Source organism: Anomaloglossus baeobatrachus, unplaced genomic scaffold, assembly GCF_048569485.1.
Source record: "Anomaloglossus baeobatrachus isolate aAnoBae1 unplaced genomic scaffold, aAnoBae1.hap1 Scaffold_2985, whole genome shotgun sequence".
NCBI classification, from domain to species: domain Eukaryota; kingdom Metazoa; phylum Chordata; class Amphibia; order Anura; family Aromobatidae; genus Anomaloglossus; species Anomaloglossus baeobatrachus.
In genome coordinates, this window is record NW_027442419.1 from 53,358 (window position 1) to 73,184 (window position 19,827).

A 19,827-nucleotide genomic window follows, 5' to 3' on the forward strand; every position below is an offset into this window, starting at 1 on the left:
GAGAGGTCATGATAGACATTGAGCTTCTGAGCTCAATTGGGGACAGTCATGGGTGATGAATGTTTGCAACCTACTGCGAAGCCTCATACCGCAATATAAGGAACGTCAAATACTAAGAAAGGGCGGCCTATGAAAGAATTACTACTTTCAATAAGTACACTTAAACGGCTAATTGGGAATAGAAAAACTGTAAAAAGCCCTCTGAGAAAGCCCCCCTCTAACCTTTGATAGTAAGCTTTTCTGTAGTCTGCCTGTTGATGTATTTTCCGTTTGAACTGTGCACAACATGAAGAGACGGAACACTGGCGGCTTGTCACAATGCCCCCCGATGACATCACAATAGCGCTGCTGCCTAGAAAACAAGCTGCGCAGAAGAAGTTGTTCTTTGGGTGGGAGGGTGGGCTAGTGGAAGGAGGGGGCAATCTCTTTTTTTCCCGGGTGGTAGGGGGATGACAGGAGAAGGGAAGCGGGTGGTGAGAAAGGTACAGAGGGCAGGGTTTGGGGGCTGGGAAGGAAAGGGAAAAGATTAGGGTTTGGGGATGATGAAAGGGCTTTCTACGGGTAAGGATGGCAAAGGGTGGCAGTGACGGAAAGTCAGGCAACCTGTCCTGTCCGTCTTTTTGTATCGTGAATTGGAAAGACTGCAAGGGGGAGGGGAGTTGCTTGCGCCCTAAAGGAGGAGTTATTCAGATTCATTGCAGTGGGCGGCGGCTGCAAAACGCACCATTCTTCTTGTTTTGGCTCTGCAAAGCAGCCTTTTCAAGGGTTGGCTTGGGTGACAAAATGTCTTGTGTAGGCGTGGGTTTGTCTCCCTCTCGCTCTCTCTCCCTAAGATGTGTCCGGCATAGGCCAGGGTGCCACTCGAGGCCCAAACCAATTCTGGTTATCGCTTCTCGGCCTTTTGGCTAAGATCAAGTGTAGTATCTGTTCTTATCAGTTTAATATCTGATACGTCCCCTATCTGGGGACCATATATTAAATGGATTTTTAGAACAGGGAGATGGAAAAAGAGCTTGCTCTGTCCACTCCACGCATTGACCTGGTATTGCAGTACCTCCAGGAACGGTGCACCCCTTCTTAACCCAGTTTCCAAAAGCAGAACTCAATTCACCTGATTCATATTAGCCCGATTTAATGAATTGGAAGAAAGCATACGTCTTCATATGCACCTCAATTTGGCCCATTCACTTTTCACACTTCCTCCTTTTGTTTTTTATCTTTCACACTTTTGACTTTCTTTATTCATCCAAATAGCAAACTCATCACCACTCAACCTGACCAACTCGGCTATGTCCCCGTGCTGCAGTTCTCTGTCTTATCTAGATCATTTGCAATTGAATGGAATAGATCCCTTTTGGACAAAGTGGATTCACCTGCTGCTGCAGTGACCACAGGTGTGATAACATCTAGAATTGGCATCTGGTGCGATCTCTCCGCTTCCACTCCAAAGAAAGTTACCTGTTTATTCCTATCATGCATTGGTTTTTGGGGTTTTCTTTGAGTAATGATGATCTCTTTAGTAGTCTGTTGGCGCCCTCTCCTGGAGGAATAGTTTGCTTGCTCTTGGACATTCTAAAAGAGAGGTCATGATAGACATTGAGCTTCTGAGCTCAATTGGGGACAGTCATGGGTGATGAATGTTTGCAACCTACTGCGAAGCCTCATACCGCAATATAAGGAACGTCAAATACTAAGAAAGGGCGGCCTATGAAAGAATTACTACTTTCAATAAGTACACTTAAACGGCTAATTGGGAATAGAAAAACTGTAAAAAGCCCTCTGAGAAAGCCCCCCTCTAACCTTTGATAGTAAGCTTTTCTGTAGTCTGCCTGTTGATGTATTTTCCGTTTGAACTGTGCACAACATGAAGAGACGGAACACTGGCGGCTTGTCACAATGCCCCCCGATGACATCACAATAGCGCTGCTGCCTAGAAAACAAGCTGCGCAGAAGAAGTTGTTCTTTGGGTGGGAGGGTGGGCTAGTGGAAGGAGGGGGCAATCTCTTTTTTTCCCGGGTGGTAGGGGGATGACAGGAGAAGGGAAGCGGGTGGTGAGAAAGGTACAGAGGGCAGGGTTTGGGGGCTGGGAAGGAAAGGGAAAAGATTAGGGTTTGGGGATGATGAAAGGGCTTTCTACGGGTAAGGATGGCAAAGGGTGGCAGTGACGGAAAGTCAGGCAACCTGTCCTGTCCGTCTTTTTGTATCGTGAATTGGAAAGACTGCAAGGGGGAGGGGAGTTGCTTGCGCCCTAAAGGAGGAGTTATTCAGATTCATTGCAGTGGGCGGCGGCTGCAAAACGCACCATTCTTCTTGTTTTGGCTCTGCAAAGCAGCCTTTTCAAGGGTTGGCTTGGGTGACAAAATGTCTTGTGTAGGCGTGGGTTTGTCTCCCTCTCGCTCTCTCTCCCTAAGATGTGTCCGGCATAGGCCAGGGTGCCACTCGAGGCCCAAACCAATTCTGGTTATCGCTTCTCGGCCTTTTGGCTAAGATCAAGTGTAGTATCTGTTCTTATCAGTTTAATATCTGATACGTCCCCTATCTGGGGACCATATATTAAATGGATTTTTAGAACAGGGAGATGGAAAAAGAGCTTGCTCTGTCCACTCCACGCATTGACCTGGTATTGCAGTACCTCCAGGAACGGTGCACCCCTTCTTAACCCAGTTTCCAAAAGCAGAACTCAATTCACCTGATTCATATTAGCCCGATTTAATGAATTGGAAGAAAGCATACGTCTTCATATGCACCTCAATTTGGCCCATTCACTTTTCACACTTCCTCCTTTTGTTTTTTATCTTTCACACTTTTGACTTTCTTTATTCATCCAAATAGCAAACTCATCACCACTCAACCTGACCAACTCGGCTATGTCCCCGTGCTGCAGTTCTCTGTCTTATCTAGATCATTTGCAATTGAATGGAATAGATCCCTTTTGGACAAAGTGGATTCACCTGCTGCTGCAGTGACCACAGGTGTGATAACATCTAGAATTGGCATCTGGTGCGATCTCTCCGCTTCCACTCCAAAGAAAGTTACCTGTTTATTCCTATCATGCATTGGTTTTTGGGGTTTTCTTTGAGTAATGATGATCTCTTTAGTAGTCTGTTGGCGCCCTCTCCTGGAGGAATAGTTTGCTTGCTCTTGGACATTCTAAAAGAGAGGTCATGATAGACATTGAGCTTCTGAGCTCAATTGGGGACAGTCATGGGTGATGAATGTTTGCAACCTACTGCGAAGCCTCATACCGCAATATAAGGAACGTCAAATACTAAGAAAGGGCGGCCTATGAAAGAATTACTACTTTCAATAAGTACACTTAAACGGCTAATTGGGAATAGAAAAACTGTAAAAAGCCCTCTGAGAAAGCCCCCCTCTAACCTTTGATAGTAAGCTTTTCTGTAGTCTGCCTGTTGATGTATTTTCCGTTTGAACTGTGCACAACATGAAGAGACGGAACACTGGCGGCTTGTCACAATGCCCCCCGATGACATCACAATAGCGCTGCTGCCTAGAAAACAAGCTGCGCAGAAGAAGTTGTTCTTTGGGTGGGAGGGTGGGCTAGTGGAAGGAGGGGGCAATCTCTTTTTTTCCCGGGTGGTAGGGGGATGACAGGAGAAGGGAAGCGGGTGGTGAGAAAGGTACAGAGGGCAGGGTTTGGGGGCTGGGAAGGAAAGGGAAAAGATTAGGGTTTGGGGATGATGAAAGGGCTTTCTACGGGTAAGGATGGCAAAGGGTGGCAGTGACGGAAAGTCAGGCAACCTGTCCTGTCCGTCTTTTTGTATCGTGAATTGGAAAGACTGCAAGGGGGAGGGGAGTTGCTTGCGCCCTAAAGGAGGAGTTATTCAGATTCATTGCAGTGGGCGGCGGCTGCAAAACGCACCATTCTTCTTGTTTTGGCTCTGCAAAGCAGCCTTTTCAAGGGTTGGCTTGGGTGACAAAATGTCTTGTGTAGGCGTGGGTTTGTCTCCCTCTCGCTCTCTCTCCCTAAGATGTGTCCGGCATAGGCCAGGGTGCCACTCGAGGCCCAAACCAATTCTGGTTATCGCTTCTCGGCCTTTTGGCTAAGATCAAGTGTAGTATCTGTTCTTATCAGTTTAATATCTGATACATCCCCTATCTGGGGACCATATATTAAATGGATTTTTAGAACAGGGAGATGGAAAAAGAGCTTGCTCTGTCCACTCCACGCATTGACCTGGTATTGCAGTACCTCCAGGAACGGTGCACCCCTTCTTAACCCAGTTTCCAAAAGCAGAACTCAATTCACCTGATTCATATTAGCCCGATTTAATGAATTGGAAGAAAGCATACGTCTTCATATGCACCTCAATTTGGCCCATTCACTTTTCACACTTCCTCCTTTTGTTTTTTATCTTTCACACTTTTGACTTTCTTTATTCATCCAAATAGCAAACTCATCACCACTCAACCTGACCAACTCGGCTATGTCCCCGTGCTGCAGTTCTCTGTCTTATCTAGATCATTTGCAATTGAATGGAATAGATCCCTTTTGGACAAAGTGGATTCACCTGCTGCTGCAGTGACCACAGGTGTGATAACATCTAGAATTGGCATCTGGTGCGATCTCTCCGCTTCCACTCCAAAGAAAGTTACCTGTTTATTCCTATCATGCATTGGTTTTTGGGGTTTTCTTTGAGTAATGATGATCTCTTTAGTAGTCTGTTGGCGCCCTCTCCTGGAGGAATAGTTTGCTTGCTCTTGGACATTCTAAAAGAGAGGTCATGATAGACATTGAGCTTCTGAGCTCAATTGGGGACAGTCATGGGTGATGAATGTTTGCAACCTACTGCGAAGCCTCATACCGCAATATAAGGAACGTCAAATACTAAGAAAGGGCGGCCTATGAAAGAATTACTACTTTCAATAAGTACACTTAAACGGCTAATTGGGAATAGAAAAACTGTAAAAAGCCCTCTGAGAAAGCCCCCCTCTAACCTTTGATAGTAAGCTTTTCTGTAGTCTGCCTGTTGATGTATTTTCCGTTTGAACTGTGCACAACATGAAGAGACGGAACACTGGCGGCTTGTCACAATGCCCCCCGATGACATCACAATAGCGCTGCTGCCTAGAAAACAAGCTGCGCAGAAGAAGTTGTTCTTTGGGTGGGAGGGTGGGCTAGTGGAAGGAGGGGGCAATCTCTTTTTTTCCCGGGTGGTAGGGGGATGACAGGAGAAGGGAAGCGGGTGGTGAGAAAGGTACAGAGGGCAGGGTTTGGGGGCTGGGAAGGAAAGGGAAAAGATTAGGGTTTGGGGATGATGAAAGGGCTTTCTACGGGTAAGGATGGCAAAGGGTGGCAGTGACGGAAAGTCAGGCAACCTGTCCTGTCCGTCTTTTTGTATCGTGAATTGGAAAGACTGCAAGGGGGAGGGGAGTTGCTTGCGCCCTAAAGGAGGAGTTATTCAGATTCATTGCAGTGGGCGGCGGCTGCAAAACGCACCATTCTTCTTGTTTTGGCTCTGCAAAGCAGCCTTTTCAAGGGTTGGCTTGGGTGACAAAATGTCTTGTGTAGGCGTGGGTTTGTCTCCCTCTCGCTCTCTCTCCCTAAGATGTGTCCGGCATAGGCCAGGGTGCCACTCGAGGCCCAAACCAATTCTGGTTATCGCTTCTCGGCCTTTTGGCTAAGATCAAGTGTAGTATCTGTTCTTATCAGTTTAATATCTGATACGTCCCCTATCTGGGGACCATATATTAAATGGATTTTTAGAACAGGGAGATGGAAAAAGAGCTTGCTCTGTCCACTCCACGCATTGACCTGGTATTGCAGTACCTCCAGGAACGGTGCACCCCTTCTTAACCCAGTTTCCAAAAGCAGAACTCAATTCACCTGATTCATATTAGCCCGATTTAATGAATTGGAAGAAAGCATACGTCTTCATATGCACCTCAATTTGGCCCATTCACTTTTCACACTTCCTCCTTTTGTTTTTTATCTTTCACACTTTTGACTTTCTTTATTCATCCAAATAGCAAACTCATCACCACTCAACCTGACCAACTCGGCTATGTCCCCGTGCTGCAGTTCTCTGTCTTATCTAGATCATTTGCAATTGAATGGAATAGATCCCTTTTGGACAAAGTGGATTCACCTGCTGCTGCAGTGACCACAGGTGTGATAACATCTAGAATTGGCATCTGGTGCGATCTCTCCGCTTCCACTCCAAAGAAAGTTACCTGTTTATTCCTATCATGCATTGGTTTTTGGGGTTTTCTTTGAGTAATGATGATCTCTTTAGTAGTCTGTTGGCGCCCTCTCCTGGAGGAATAGTTTGCTTGCTCTTGGACATTCTAAAAGAGAGGTCATGATAGACATTGAGCTTCTGAGCTCAATTGGGGACAGTCATGGGTGATGAATGTTTGCAACCTACTGCGAAGCCTCATACCGCAATATAAGGAACGTCAAATACTAAGAAAGGGCGGCCTATGAAAGAATTACTACTTTCAATAAGTACACTTAAACGGCTAATTGGGAATAGAAAAACTGTAAAAAGCCCTCTGAGAAAGCCCCCCTCTAACCTTTGATAGTAAGCTTTTCTGTAGTCTGCCTGTTGATGTATTTTCCGTTTGAACTGTGCACAACATGAAGAGACGGAACACTGGCGGCTTGTCACAATGCCCCCCGATGACATCACAATAGCGCTGCTGCCTAGAAAACAAGCTGCGCAGAAGAAGTTGTTCTTTGGGTGGGAGGGTGGGCTAGTGGAAGGAGGGGGCAATCTCTTTTTTTCCCGGGTGGTAGGGGGATGACAGGAGAAGGGAAGCGGGTGGTGAGAAAGGTACAGAGGGCAGGGTTTGGGGGCTGGGAAGGAAAGGGAAAAGATTAGGGTTTGGGGATGATGAAAGGGCTTTCTACGGGTAAGGATGGCAAAGGGTGGCAGTGACGGAAAGTCAGGCAACCTGTCCTGTCCGTCTTTTTGTATCGTGAATTGGAAAGACTGCAAGGGGGAGGGGAGTTGCTTGCGCCCTAAAGGAGGAGTTATTCAGATTCATTGCAGTGGGCGGCGGCTGCAAAACGCACCATTCTTCTTGTTTTGGCTCTGCAAAGCAGCCTTTTCAAGGGTTGGCTTGGGTGACAAAATGTCTTGTGTAGGCGTGGGTTTGTCTCCCTCTCGCTCTCTCTCCCTAAGATGTGTCCGGCATAGGCCAGGGTGCCACTCGAGGCCCAAACCAATTCTGGTTATCGCTTCTCGGCCTTTTGGCTAAGATCAAGTGTAGTATCTGTTCTTATCAGTTTAATATCTGATACGTCCCCTATCTGGGGACCATATATTAAATGGATTTTTAGAACAGGGAGATGGAAAAAGAGCTTGCTCTGTCCACTCCACGCATTGACCTGGTATTGCAGTACCTCCAGGAACGGTGCACCCCTTCTTAACCCAGTTTCCAAAAGCAGAACTCAATTCACCTGATTCATATTAGCCCGATTTAATGAATTGGAAGAAAGCATACGTCTTCATATGCACCTCAATTTGGCCCATTCACTTTTCACACTTCCTCCTTTTGTTTTTTATCTTTCACACTTTTGACTTTCTTTATTCATCCAAATAGCAAACTCATCACCACTCAACCTGACCAACTCGGCTATGTCCCCGTGCTGCAGTTCTCTGTCTTATCTAGATCATTTGCAATTGAATGGAATAGATCCCTTTTGGACAAAGTGGATTCACCTGCTGCTGCAGTGACCACAGGTGTGATAACATCTAGAATTGGCATCTGGTGCGATCTCTCCGCTTCCACTCCAAAGAAAGTTACCTGTTTATTCCTATCATGCATTGGTTTTTGGGGTTTTCTTTGAGTAATGATGATCTCTTTAGTAGTCTGTTGGCGCCCTCTCCTGGAGGAATAGTTTGCTTGCTCTTGGACATTCTAAAAGAGAGGTCATGATAGACATTGAGCTTCTGAGCTCAATTGGGGACAGTCATGGGTGATGAATGTTTGCAACCTACTGCGAAGCCTCATACCGCAATATAAGGAACGTCAAATACTAAGAAAGGGCGGCCTATGAAAGAATTACTACTTTCAATAAGTACACTTAAACGGCTAATTGGGAATAGAAAAACTGTAAAAAGCCCTCTGAGAAAGCCCCCCTCTAACCTTTGATAGTAAGCTTTTCTGTAGTCTGCCTGTTGATGTATTTTCCGTTTGAACTGTGCACAACATGAAGAGACGGAACACTGGCGGCTTGTCACAATGCCCCCCGATGACATCACAATAGCGCTGCTGCCTAGAAAACAAGCTGCGCAGAAGAAGTTGTTCTTTGGGTGGGAGGGTGGGCTAGTGGAAGGAGGGGGCAATCTCTTTTTTTCCCGGGTGGTAGGGGGATGACAGGAGAAGGGAAGCGGGTGGTGAGAAAGGTACAGAGGGCAGGGTTTGGGGGCTGGGAAGGAAAGGGAAAAGATTAGGGTTTGGGGATGATGAAAGGGCTTTCTACGGGTAAGGATGGCAAAGGGTGGCAGTGACGGAAAGTCAGGCAACCTGTCCTGTCCGTCTTTTTGTATCGTGAATTGGAAAGACTGCAAGGGGGAGGGGAGTTGCTTGCGCCCTAAAGGAGGAGTTATTCAGATTCATTGCAGTGGGCGGCGGCTGCAAAACGCACCATTCTTCTTGTTTTGGCTCTGCAAAGCAGCCTTTTCAAGGGTTGGCTTGGGTGACAAAATGTCTTGTGTAGGCGTGGGTTTGTCTCCCTCTCGCTCTCTCTCCCTAAGATGTGTCCGGCATAGGCCAGGGTGCCACTCGAGGCCCAAACCAATTCTGGTTATCGCTTCTCGGCCTTTTGGCTAAGATCAAGTGTAGTATCTGTTCTTATCAGTTTAATATCTGATACGTCCCCTATCTGGGGACCATATATTAAATGGATTTTTAGAACAGGGAGATGGAAAAAGAGCTTGCTCTGTCCACTCCACGCATTGACCTGGTATTGCAGTACCTCCAGGAACGGTGCACCCCTTCTTAACCCAGTTTCCAAAAGCAGAACTCAATTCACCTGATTCATATTAGCCCGATTTAATGAATTGGAAGAAAGCATACGTCTTCATATGCACCTCAATTTGGCCCATTCACTTTTCACACTTCCTCCTTTTGTTTTTTATCTTTCACACTTTTGACTTTCTTTATTCATCCAAATAGCAAACTCATCACCACTCAACCTGACCAACTCGGCTATGTCCCCGTGCTGCAGTTCTCTGTCTTATCTAGATCATTTGCAATTGAATGGAATAGATCCCTTTTGGACAAAGTGGATTCACCTGCTGCTGCAGTGACCACAGGTGTGATAACATCTAGAATTGGCATCTGGTGCGATCTCTCCGCTTCCACTCCAAAGAAAGTTACCTGTTTATTCCTATCATGCATTGGTTTTTGGGGTTTTCTTTGAGTAATGATGATCTCTTTAGTAGTCTGTTGGCGCCCTCTCCTGGAGGAATAGTTTGCTTGCTCTTGGACATTCTAAAAGAGAGGTCATGATAGACATTGAGCTTCTGAGCTCAATTGGGGACAGTCATGGGTGATGAATGTTTGCAACCTACTGCGAAGCCTCATACCGCAATATAAGGAACGTCAAATACTAAGAAAGGGCGGCCTATGAAAGAATTACTACTTTCAATAAGTACACTTAAACGGCTAATTGGGAATAGAAAAACTGTAAAAAGCCCTCTGAGAAAGCCCCCCTCTAACCTTTGATAGTAAGCTTTTCTGTAGTCTGCCTGTTGATGTATTTTCCGTTTGAACTGTGCACAACATGAAGAGACGGAACACTGGCGGCTTGTCACAATGCCCCCCGATGACATCACAATAGCGCTGCTGCCTAGAAAACAAGCTGCGCAGAAGAAGTTGTTCTTTGGGTGGGAGGGTGGGCTAGTGGAAGGAGGGGGCAATCTCTTTTTTTCCCGGGTGGTAGGGGGATGACAGGAGAAGGGAAGCGGGTGGTGAGAAAGGTACAGAGGGCAGGGTTTGGGGGCTGGGAAGGAAAGGGAAAAGATTAGGGTTTGGGGATGATGAAAGGGCTTTCTACGGGTAAGGATGGCAAAGGGTGGCAGTGACGGAAAGTCAGGCAACCTGTCCTGTCCGTCTTTTTGTATCGTGAATTGGAAAGACTGCAAGGGGGAGGGGAGTTGCTTGCGCCCTAAAGGAGGAGTTATTCAGATTCATTGCAGTGGGCGGCGGCTGCAAAACGCACCATTCTTCTTGTTTTGGCTCTGCAAAGCAGCCTTTTCAAGGGTTGGCTTGGGTGACAAAATGTCTTGTGTAGGCGTGGGTTTGTCTCCCTCTCGCTCTCTCTCCCTAAGATGTGTCCGGCATAGGCCAGGGTGCCACTCGAGGCCCAAACCAATTCTGGTTATCGCTTCTCGGCCTTTTGGCTAAGATCAAGTGTAGTATCTGTTCTTATCAGTTTAATATCTGATACGTCCCCTATCTGGGGACCATATATTAAATGGATTTTTAGAACAGGGAGATGGAAAAAGAGCTTGCTCTGTCCACTCCACGCATTGACCTGGTATTGCAGTACCTCCAGGAACGGTGCACCCCTTCTTAACCCAGTTTCCAAAAGCAGAACTCAATTCACCTGATTCATATTAGCCCGATTTAATGAATTGGAAGAAAGCATACGTCTTCATATGCACCTCAATTTGGCCCATTCACTTTTCACACTTCCTCCTTTTGTTTTTTATCTTTCACACTTTTGACTTTCTTTATTCATCCAAATAGCAAACTCATCACCACTCAACCTGACCAACTCGGCTATGTCCCCGTGCTGCAGTTCTCTGTCTTATCTAGATCATTTGCAATTGAATGGAATAGATCCCTTTTGGACAAAGTGGATTCACCTGCTGCTGCAGTGACCACAGGTGTGATAACATCTAGAATTGGCATCTGGTGCGATCTCTCCGCTTCCACTCCAAAGAAAGTTACCTGTTTATTCCTATCATGCATTGGTTTTTGGGGTTTTCTTTGAGTAATGATGATCTCTTTAGTAGTCTGTTGGCGCCCTCTCCTGGAGGAATAGTTTGCTTGCTCTTGGACATTCTAAAAGAGAGGTCATGATAGACATTGAGCTTCTGAGCTCAATTGGGGACAGTCATGGGTGATGAATGTTTGCAACCTACTGCGAAGCCTCATACCGCAATATAAGGAACGTCAAATACTAAGAAAGGGCGGCCTATGAAAGAATTACTACTTTCAATAAGTACACTTAAACGGCTAATTGGGAATAGAAAAACTGTAAAAAGCCCTCTGAGAAAGCCCCCCTCTAACCTTTGATAGTAAGCTTTTCTGTAGTCTGCCTGTTGATGTATTTTCCGTTTGAACTGTGCACAACATGAAGAGACGGAACACTGGCGGCTTGTCACAATGCCCCCCGATGACATCACAATAGCGCTGCTGCCTAGAAAACAAGCTGCGCAGAAGAAGTTGTTCTTTGGGTGGGAGGGTGGGCTAGTGGAAGGAGGGGGCAATCTCTTTTTTTCCCGGGTGGTAGGGGGATGACAGGAGAAGGGAAGCGGGTGGTGAGAAAGGTACAGAGGGCAGGGTTTGGGGGCTGGGAAGGAAAGGGAAAAGATTAGGGTTTGGGGATGATGAAAGGGCTTTCTACGGGTAAGGATGGCAAAGGGTGGCAGTGACGGAAAGTCAGGCAACCTGTCCTGTCCGTCTTTTTGTATCGTGAATTGGAAAGACTGCAAGGGGGAGGGGAGTTGCTTGCGCCCTAAAGGAGGAGTTATTCAGATTCATTGCAGTGGGCGGCGGCTGCAAAACGCACCATTCTTCTTGTTTTGGCTCTGCAAAGCAGCCTTTTCAAGGGTTGGCTTGGGTGACAAAATGTCTTGTGTAGGCGTGGGTTTGTCTCCCTCTCGCTCTCTCTCCCTAAGATGTGTCCGGCATAGGCCAGGGTGCCACTCGAGGCCCAAACCAATTCTGGTTATCGCTTCTCGGCCTTTTGGCTAAGATCAAGTGTAGTATCTGTTCTTATCAGTTTAATATCTGATACGTCCCCTATCTGGGGACCATATATTAAATGGATTTTTAGAACAGGGAGATGGAAAAAGAGCTTGCTCTGTCCACTCCACGCATTGACCTGGTATTGCAGTACCTCCAGGAACGGTGCACCCCTTCTTAACCCAGTTTCCAAAAGCAGAACTCAATTCACCTGATTCATATTAGCCCGATTTAATGAATTGGAAGAAAGCATACGTCTTCATATGCACCTCAATTTGGCCCATTCACTTTTCACACTTCCTCCTTTTGTTTTTTATCTTTCACACTTTTGACTTTCTTTATTCATCCAAATAGCAAACTCATCACCACTCAACCTGACCAACTCGGCTATGTCCCCGTGCTGCAGTTCTCTGTCTTATCTAGATCATTTGCAATTGAATGGAATAGATCCCTTTTGGACAAAGTGGATTCACCTGCTGCTGCAGTGACCACAGGTGTGATAACATCTAGAATTGGCATCTGGTGCGATCTCTCCGCTTCCACTCCAAAGAAAGTTACCTGTTTATTCCTATCATGCATTGGTTTTTGGGGTTTTCTTTGAGTAATGATGATCTCTTTAGTAGTCTGTTGGCGCCCTCTCCTGGAGGAATAGTTTGCTTGCTCTTGGACATTCTAAAAGAGAGGTCATGATAGACATTGAGCTTCTGAGCTCAATTGGGGACAGTCATGGGTGATGAATGTTTGCAACCTACTGCGAAGCCTCATACCGCAATATAAGGAACGTCAAATACTAAGAAAGGGCGGCCTATGAAAGAATTACTACTTTCAATAAGTACACTTAAACGGCTAATTGGGAATAGAAAAACTGTAAAAAGCCCTCTGAGAAAGCCCCCCTCTAACCTTTGATAGTAAGCTTTTCTGTAGTCTGCCTGTTGATGTATTTTCCGTTTGAACTGTGCACAACATGAAGAGACGGAACACTGGCGGCTTGTCACAATGCCCCCCGATGACATCACAATAGCGCTGCTGCCTAGAAAACAAGCTGCGCAGAAGAAGTTGTTCTTTGGGTGGGAGGGTGGGCTAGTGGAAGGAGGGGGCAATCTCTTTTTTTCCCGGGTGGTAGGGGGATGACAGGAGAAGGGAAGCGGGTGGTGAGAAAGGTACAGAGGGCAGGGTTTGGGGGCTGGGAAGGAAAGGGAAAAGATTAGGGTTTGGGGATGATGAAAGGGCTTTCTACGGGTAAGGATGGCAAAGGGTGGCAGTGACGGAAAGTCAGGCAACCTGTCCTGTCCGTCTTTTTGTATCGTGAATTGGAAAGACTGCAAGGGGGAGGGGAGTTGCTTGCGCCCTAAAGGAGGAGTTATTCAGATTCATTGCAGTGGGCGGCGGCTGCAAAACGCACCATTCTTCTTGTTTTGGCTCTGCCAAAGCAGCCTTTTCAAGGGTTGGCTTGGGTGACAAAATGTCTTGTGTAGGCGTGGGTTTGTCTCCCTCTCGCTCTCTCTCCCTAAGATGTGTCCGGCATAGGCCAGGGTGCCACTCGAGGCCCAAACCAATTCTGGTTATCGCTTCTCGGCCTTTTGGCTAAGATCAAGTGTAGTATCTGTTCTTATCAGTTTAATATCTGATACGTCCCCTATCTGGGGACCATATATTAAATGGATTTTTAGAACAGGGAGATGGAAAAAGAGCTTGCTCTGTCCACTCCACGCATTGACCTGGTATTGCAGTACCTCCAGGAACGGTGCACCCCTTCTTAACCCAGTTTCCAAAAGCAGAACTCAATTCACCTGATTCATATTAGCCCGATTTAATGAATTGGAAGAAAGCATACGTCTTCATATGCACCTCAATTTGGCCCATTCACTTTTCACACTTCCTCCTTTTGTTTTTTATCTTTCACACTTTTGACTTTCTTTATTCATCCAAATAGCAAACTCATCACCACTCAACCTGACCAACTCGGCTATGTTCCCGTGCTGCAGTTCTCTGTCTTATCTAGATCATTTGCAATTGAATGGAATAGATCCCTTTTGGACAAAGTGGATTCACCTGCTGCTGCAGTGACCACAGGTGTGATAACATCTAGAATTGGCATCTGGTGCGATCTCTCCGCTTCCACTCCAAAGAAAGTTACCTGTTTATTCCTATCATGCATTGGTTTTTGGGGTTTTCTTTGAGTAATGATGATCTCTTTAGTAGTCTGTTGGCGCCCTCTCCTGGAGGAATAGTTTGCTTGCTCTTGGACATTCTAAAAGAGAGGTCATGATAGACATTGAGCTTCTGAGCTCAATTGGGGACAGTCATGGGTGATGAATGTTTGCAACCTACTGCGAAGCCTCATACCGCAATATAAGGAACGTCAAATACTAAGAAAGGGCGGCCTATGAAAGAATTACTACTTTCAATAAGTACACTTAAACGGCTAATTGGGAATAGAAAAACTGTAAAAAGCCCTCTGAGAAAGCCCCCCTCTAACCTTTGATAGTAAGCTTTTCTGTAGTCTGCCTGTTGATGTATTTTCCGTTTGAACTGTGCACAACATGAAGAGACGGAACACTGGCGGCTTGTCACAATGCCCCCCGATGACATCACAATAGCGCTGCTGCCTAGAAAACAAGCTGCGCAGAAGAAGTTGTTCTTTGGGTGGGAGGGTGGGCTAGTGGAAGGAGGGGGCAATCTCTTTTTTTCCCGGGTGGTAGGGGGATGACAGGAGAAGGGAAGCGGGTGGTGAGAAAGGTACAGAGGGCAGGGTTTGGGGGCTGGGAAGGAAAGGGAAAAGATTAGGGTTTGGGGATGATGAAAGGGCTTTCTATGGGTAAGGATGGCAAAGGGTGGCAGTGACGGAAAGTCAGGCAACCTGTCCTGTCCGTCTTTTTGTATCGTGAATTGGAAAGACTGCAAGGGGGAGGGGAGTTGCTTGCGCCCTAAAGGAGGAGTTATTCAGATTCATTGCAGTGGGCGGCGGCTGCAAAACGCACCATTCTTCTTGTTTTGGCTCTGCAAAGCAGCCTTTTCAAGGGTTGGCTTGGGTGACAAAATGTCTTGTGTAGGCGTGGGTTTGTCTCCCTCTCGCTCTCTCTCCCTAAGATGTGTCCGGCATAGGCCAGGGTGCCACTCGAGGCCCAAACCAATTCTGGTTATCGCTTCTCGGCCTTTTGGCTAAGATCAAGTGTAGTATCTGTTCTTATCAGTTTAATATCTGATACGTCCCCTATCTGGGGACCATATATTAAATGGATTTTTAGAACAGGGAGATGGAAAAAGAGCTTGCTCTGTCCACTCCACGCATTGACCTGGTATTGCAGTACCTCCAGGAACGGTGCACCCCTTCTTAACCCAGTTTCCAAAAGCAGAACTCAATTCACCTGATTCATATTAGCCCGATTTAATGAATTGGAAGAAAGCATACGTCTTCATATGCACCTCAATTTGGCCCATTCACTTTTCACACTTCCTCCTTTTGTTTTTTATCTTTCACACTTTTGACTTTCTTTATTCATCCAAATAGCAAACTCATCACCACTCAACCTGACCAACTCGGCTATGTCCCCGTGCTGCAGTTCTCTGTCTTATCTAGATCATTTGCAATTGAATGGAATAGATCCCTTTTGGACAAAGTGGATTCACCTGCTGCTGCAGTGACCACAGGTGTGATAACATCTAGAATTGGCATCTGGTGCGATCTCTCCGCTTCCACTCCAAAGAAAGTTACCTGTTTATTCCTATCATGCATTGGTTTTTGGGGTTTTCTTTGAGTAATGATGATCTCTTTAGTAGTCTGTTGGCGCCCTCTCCTGGAGGAATAGTTTGCTTGCTCTTGGACATTCTAAAAGAGAGGTCATGATAGACATTGAGCTTCTGAGCTCAATTGGGGACAGTCATGGGTGATGAATGTTTGCAACCTACTGCGAAGCCTCATACCGCAATATAAGGAACGTCAAATACTAAGAAAGGGCGGCCTATGAAAGAATTACTACTTTCAATAAGTACACTTAAACGGCTAATTGGGAATAGAAAAACTGTAAAAAGCCCTCTGAGAAAGCCCCCCTCTAACCTTTGATAGTAAGCTTTTCTGTAGTCTGCCTGTTGATGTATTTTCCGTTTGAACTGTGCACAACATGAAGAGACGGAACACTGGCGGCTTGTCACAATGCCCCCCGATGACATCACAATAGCGCTGCTGCCTAGAAAACAAGCTGCGCAGAAGAAGTTGTTCTTTGGGTGGGAGGGTGGGCTAGTGGAAGGAGGGGGCAATCTCTTTTTTTCCCGGGTGGTAGGGGGATGACAGGAGAAGGGAAGCGGGTGGTGAGAAAGGTACAGAGGGCAGGGTTTGGGGGCTGGGAAGGAAAGGGAAAAGATTAGGGTTTGGGGATGATGAAAGGGCTTTCTACGGGTAAGGATGGCAAAGGGTGGCAGTGACGGAAAGTCAGGCAACCTGTCCTGTCCGTCTTTTTGTATCGTGAATTGGAAAGACTGCAAGGGGGAGGGGAGTTGCTTGCGCCCTAAAGGAGGAGTTATTCAGATTCATTGCAGTGGGCGGCGGCTGCAAAACGCACCATTCTTCTTGTTTTGGCTCTGCAAAGCAGCCTTTTCAAGGGTTGGCTTGGGTGACAAAATGTCTTGTGTAGGCGTGGGTTTGTCTCCCTCTCGCTCTCTCTCCCTAAGATGTGTCCGGCATAGGCCAGGGTGCCACTCGAGGCCCAAACCAATTCTGGTTATCGCTTCTCGGCCTTTTGGCTAAGATCAAGTGTAGTGTTGTTCGAAGAGGTGGTTTAAGCTCCAGGCCACCTTAGTACAATGATACAATGCACACTGGAAGGTTGCGCTTGCTAGTACTCTGGGTGGATAGTATATTCATCTAGTGGAAAACATGGCCCTACCAGGATCGAGGCTATTAGACTGAGTAAGGGTGGGGGGCTATGGTACAACGTGCCCCAGGACTGACGACCCTGGAGTGAGTCTGAGCTTGCTGGCTTGGGACCCCGGCAAGCCTTGGGCTCTGTAGCACACCGTACCTTGCCTTTTCATACTTTTTGAGCATATTACCCTATCCCGGCCTTCTGGCTAGGAAGGGAAATTTTTATAATCCCGGTCGGAGGTCTGGTCAGCTTTGGGCTGAGAAACTAACACCCGGTTGGAGGTCCGGGTCAGCTTCGGCTGAGAAACCAACACCCGGTTGGAGGTCTGGGTCAGCTTCGGCTGAGAAACCAACACCCGGTTGGAGGTCCGGTTAGCCTTGGGCTGAGAAACCAACACCGGTTGACGGTCCGGGCAGTTTCGGCTGCGAAACCAACAACTAGTAGCTCTCTACTCCACTTGGGTAAGATGCCTGGGTGGACGCTGGGAGCAACGACAAGGCTCAACCAGGCTTCGGCTTGGGGGAGCACCGAAGATCCCTGACCCTTGCTGTGGCCTTCTGGCTCGGAGGGATGGGGTTGATTTTTGGGGACCCTCTCCTCACGGTGGGGTCCACACGAATCCTAGCCTTTGCACTGTTTTTGGTGTGACTTCGGTCATGCATTTTTTGTGGTGCTTTGGAAAGCTTCATTAAATCAAAATCTGTTCTTATCAGTTTAATATCTGATACGTCCCCTATCTGGGGACCATATATTAAATGGATTTTTAGAACAGGGAGATGGAAAAAGAGCTTGCTCTGTCCACTCCACGCATTGACCTGGTATTGCAGTACCTCCAGGAACGGTGCACCCCTTCTTAACCCAGTTTCCAAAAGCAGAACTCAATTCACCTGATTCATATTAGCCCGATTTAATGAATTGGAAGAAAGCATACGTCTTCATATGCACCTCAATTTGGCCCATTCACTTTTCACACTTCCTCCTTTTGTTTTTTATCTTTCACACTTTTGACTTTCTTTATTCATCCAAATAGCAAACTCATCACCACTCAACCTGACCAACTCGGCTATGTCCCCGTGCTGCAGTTCTCTGTCTTATCTAGATCATTTGCAATTGAATGGAATAGATCCCTTTTGGACAAAGTGGATTCACCTGCTGCTGCAGTGACCACAGGTGTGATAACATCTAGAATTGGCATCTGGTGCGATCTCTCCGCTTCCACTCCAAAGAAAGTTACCTGTTTATTCCTATCATGCATTGGTTTTTGGGGTTTTCTTTGAGTAATGATGATCTCTTTAGTAGTCTGTTGGCGCCCTCTCCTGGAGGAATAGTTTGCTTGCTCTTGGACATTCTAAAAGAGAGGTCATGATAGACATTGAGCTTCTGAGCTCAATTGGGGACAGTCATGGGTGATGAATGTTTGCAACCTACTGCGAAGCCTCATACCGCAATATAAGGAACGTCAAATACTAAGAAAGGGCGGCCTATGAAAGAATTACTACTTTCAATAAGTACACTTAAACGGCTAATTGGGAATAGAAAAACTGTAAAAAGCCCTCTGAGAAAGCCCCCCTCTAACCTTTGATAGTAAGCTTTTCTGTAGTCTGCCTGTTGATGTATTTTCCGTTTGAACTGTGCACAACATGAAGAGACGGAACACTGGCGGCTTGTCACAATGCCCCCCGATGACATCACAATAGCGCTGCTGCCTAGAAAACAAGCTGCGCAGAAGAAGTTGTTCTTTGGGTGGGAGGGTGGGCTAGTGGAAGGAGGGGGCAATCTCTTTTTTTCCCGGGTGGTAGGGGGATGACAGGAGAAGGGAAGCGGGTGGTGAGAAAGGTACAGAGGGCAGGGTTTGGGGGCTGGGAAGGAAAGGGAAAAGATTAGGGTTTGGGGATGATGAAAGGGCTTTCTACGGGTAAGGATGGCAAAGGGTGGCAGTGACGGAAAGTCAGGCAACCTGTCCTGTCCGTCTTTTTGTATCGTGAATTGGAAAGACTGCAAGGGGGAGGGGAGTTGCTTGCGCCCTAAAGGAGGAGTTATTCAGATTCATTGCAGTGGGCGGCGGCTGCAAAACGCACCATTCTTCTTGTTTTGGCTCTGCAAAGCAGCCTTTTCAAGGGTTGGCTTGGGTGACAAAATGTCTTGTGTAGGCGTGGGTTTGTCTCCCTCTCGCTCTCTCTCCCTAAGATGTGTCCGGCATAGGCCAGGGTGCCACTCGAGGCCCAAACCAATTCTGGTTATCGCTTCTCGGCCTTTTGGCTAAGATCAAGTGTAGTATCTGTTCTTATCAGTTTAATATCTGATACGTCCCCTATCTGGGGACCATATATTAAATGGATTTTTAGAACAGGGAGATGGAAAAAGAGCTTGCTCTGTCCACTCCACGCATTGACCTGGTATTGCAGTACCTCCAGGAACGGTGCACCCCTTCTTAACCCAGTTTCCAAAAGCAGAACTCAATTCACCTGATTCATATTAGCCCGATTTAATGAATTGGAAGAAAGCATACGTCTTCATATGCACCTCAATTTGGCCCATTCACTTTTCACACTTCCTCCTTTTGTTTTTTATCTTTCACACTTTTGACTTTCTTTATTCATCCAAATAGCAAACTCATCACCACTCAACCTGACCAACTCGGCTATGTCCCCGTGCTGCAGTTCTCTGTCTTATCTAGATCATTTGCAATTGAATGGAATAGATCCCTTTTGGACAAAGTGGATTCACCTGCTGCTGCAGTGACCACAGGTGTGATAACATCTAGAATTGGCATCTGGTGCGATCTCTCCGCTTCCACTCCAAAGAAAGTTACCTGTTTATTCCTATCATGCATTGGTTTTTGGGGTTTTCTTTGAGTAATGATGATCTCTTTAGTAGTCTGTTGGCGCCCTCTCCTGGAGGAATAGTTTGCTTGCTCTTGGACATTCTAAAAGAGAGGTCATGATAGACATTGAGCTTCTGAGCTCAATTGGGGACAGTCATGGGTGATGAATGTTTGCAACCTACTGCGAAGCCTCAT

General features: G+C 46.6%; 12 non-coding genes across 12 annotated transcripts; all 12 read left to right on the top strand.

Moving 5' to 3' along the window:
- The first annotated feature begins 885 nt into the window (after window positions 1-885).
- LOC142268093 (U2 spliceosomal RNA) lies at window positions 886-1,076 on the top strand. Its single transcript, XR_012733871.1, has one exon. It is a non-coding gene; the product is annotated as a U2 spliceosomal RNA (small nuclear RNA).
- A 1,387-nt stretch (window positions 1,077-2,463) lies between these two features.
- LOC142268094 (U2 spliceosomal RNA) lies at window positions 2,464-2,654 on the top strand. Its single transcript, XR_012733872.1, has one exon. It is a non-coding gene; the product is annotated as a U2 spliceosomal RNA (small nuclear RNA).
- Window positions 2,655-4,041: 1,387 nt separating this feature from the next.
- Window positions 4,042-4,232, top strand: LOC142268056 (U2 spliceosomal RNA). The gene has a single exon (XR_012733839.1). It is a non-coding gene; the product is annotated as a U2 spliceosomal RNA (small nuclear RNA).
- Window positions 4,233-5,619: 1,387 nt separating this feature from the next.
- LOC142268096 (U2 spliceosomal RNA) lies at window positions 5,620-5,810 on the top strand. The gene has a single exon (XR_012733874.1). It is a non-coding gene; the product is annotated as a U2 spliceosomal RNA (small nuclear RNA).
- A 1,387-nt stretch (window positions 5,811-7,197) lies between these two features.
- Window positions 7,198-7,388, top strand: LOC142268097 (U2 spliceosomal RNA). The gene has a single exon (XR_012733875.1). It is a non-coding gene; the product is annotated as a U2 spliceosomal RNA (small nuclear RNA).
- A 1,387-nt stretch (window positions 7,389-8,775) lies between these two features.
- Window positions 8,776-8,966, top strand: LOC142268098 (U2 spliceosomal RNA). Its single transcript, XR_012733876.1, has one exon. It is a non-coding gene; the product is annotated as a U2 spliceosomal RNA (small nuclear RNA).
- A 1,387-nt stretch (window positions 8,967-10,353) lies between these two features.
- LOC142268099 (U2 spliceosomal RNA) lies at window positions 10,354-10,544 on the top strand. Its single transcript, XR_012733877.1, has one exon. It is a non-coding gene; the product is annotated as a U2 spliceosomal RNA (small nuclear RNA).
- A 1,387-nt stretch (window positions 10,545-11,931) lies between these two features.
- LOC142268100 (U2 spliceosomal RNA) lies at window positions 11,932-12,122 on the top strand. The gene has a single exon (XR_012733878.1). It is a non-coding gene; the product is annotated as a U2 spliceosomal RNA (small nuclear RNA).
- Window positions 12,123-13,510: 1,388 nt separating this feature from the next.
- On the top strand, window positions 13,511-13,701 carry LOC142268101 (U2 spliceosomal RNA). Its single transcript, XR_012733879.1, has one exon. It is a non-coding gene; the product is annotated as a U2 spliceosomal RNA (small nuclear RNA).
- A 1,387-nt stretch (window positions 13,702-15,088) lies between these two features.
- LOC142268102 (U2 spliceosomal RNA) lies at window positions 15,089-15,279 on the top strand. Its single transcript, XR_012733880.1, has one exon. It is a non-coding gene; the product is annotated as a U2 spliceosomal RNA (small nuclear RNA).
- A 2,185-nt stretch (window positions 15,280-17,464) lies between these two features.
- LOC142268061 (U2 spliceosomal RNA) lies at window positions 17,465-17,660 on the top strand. Its single transcript, XR_012733843.1, has one exon. It is a non-coding gene; the product is annotated as a U2 spliceosomal RNA (small nuclear RNA).
- Window positions 17,661-19,047: 1,387 nt separating this feature from the next.
- Window positions 19,048-19,238, top strand: LOC142268104 (U2 spliceosomal RNA). The gene has a single exon (XR_012733881.1). It is a non-coding gene; the product is annotated as a U2 spliceosomal RNA (small nuclear RNA).
- Window positions 19,239-19,827: the final 589 nt, after the last annotated feature.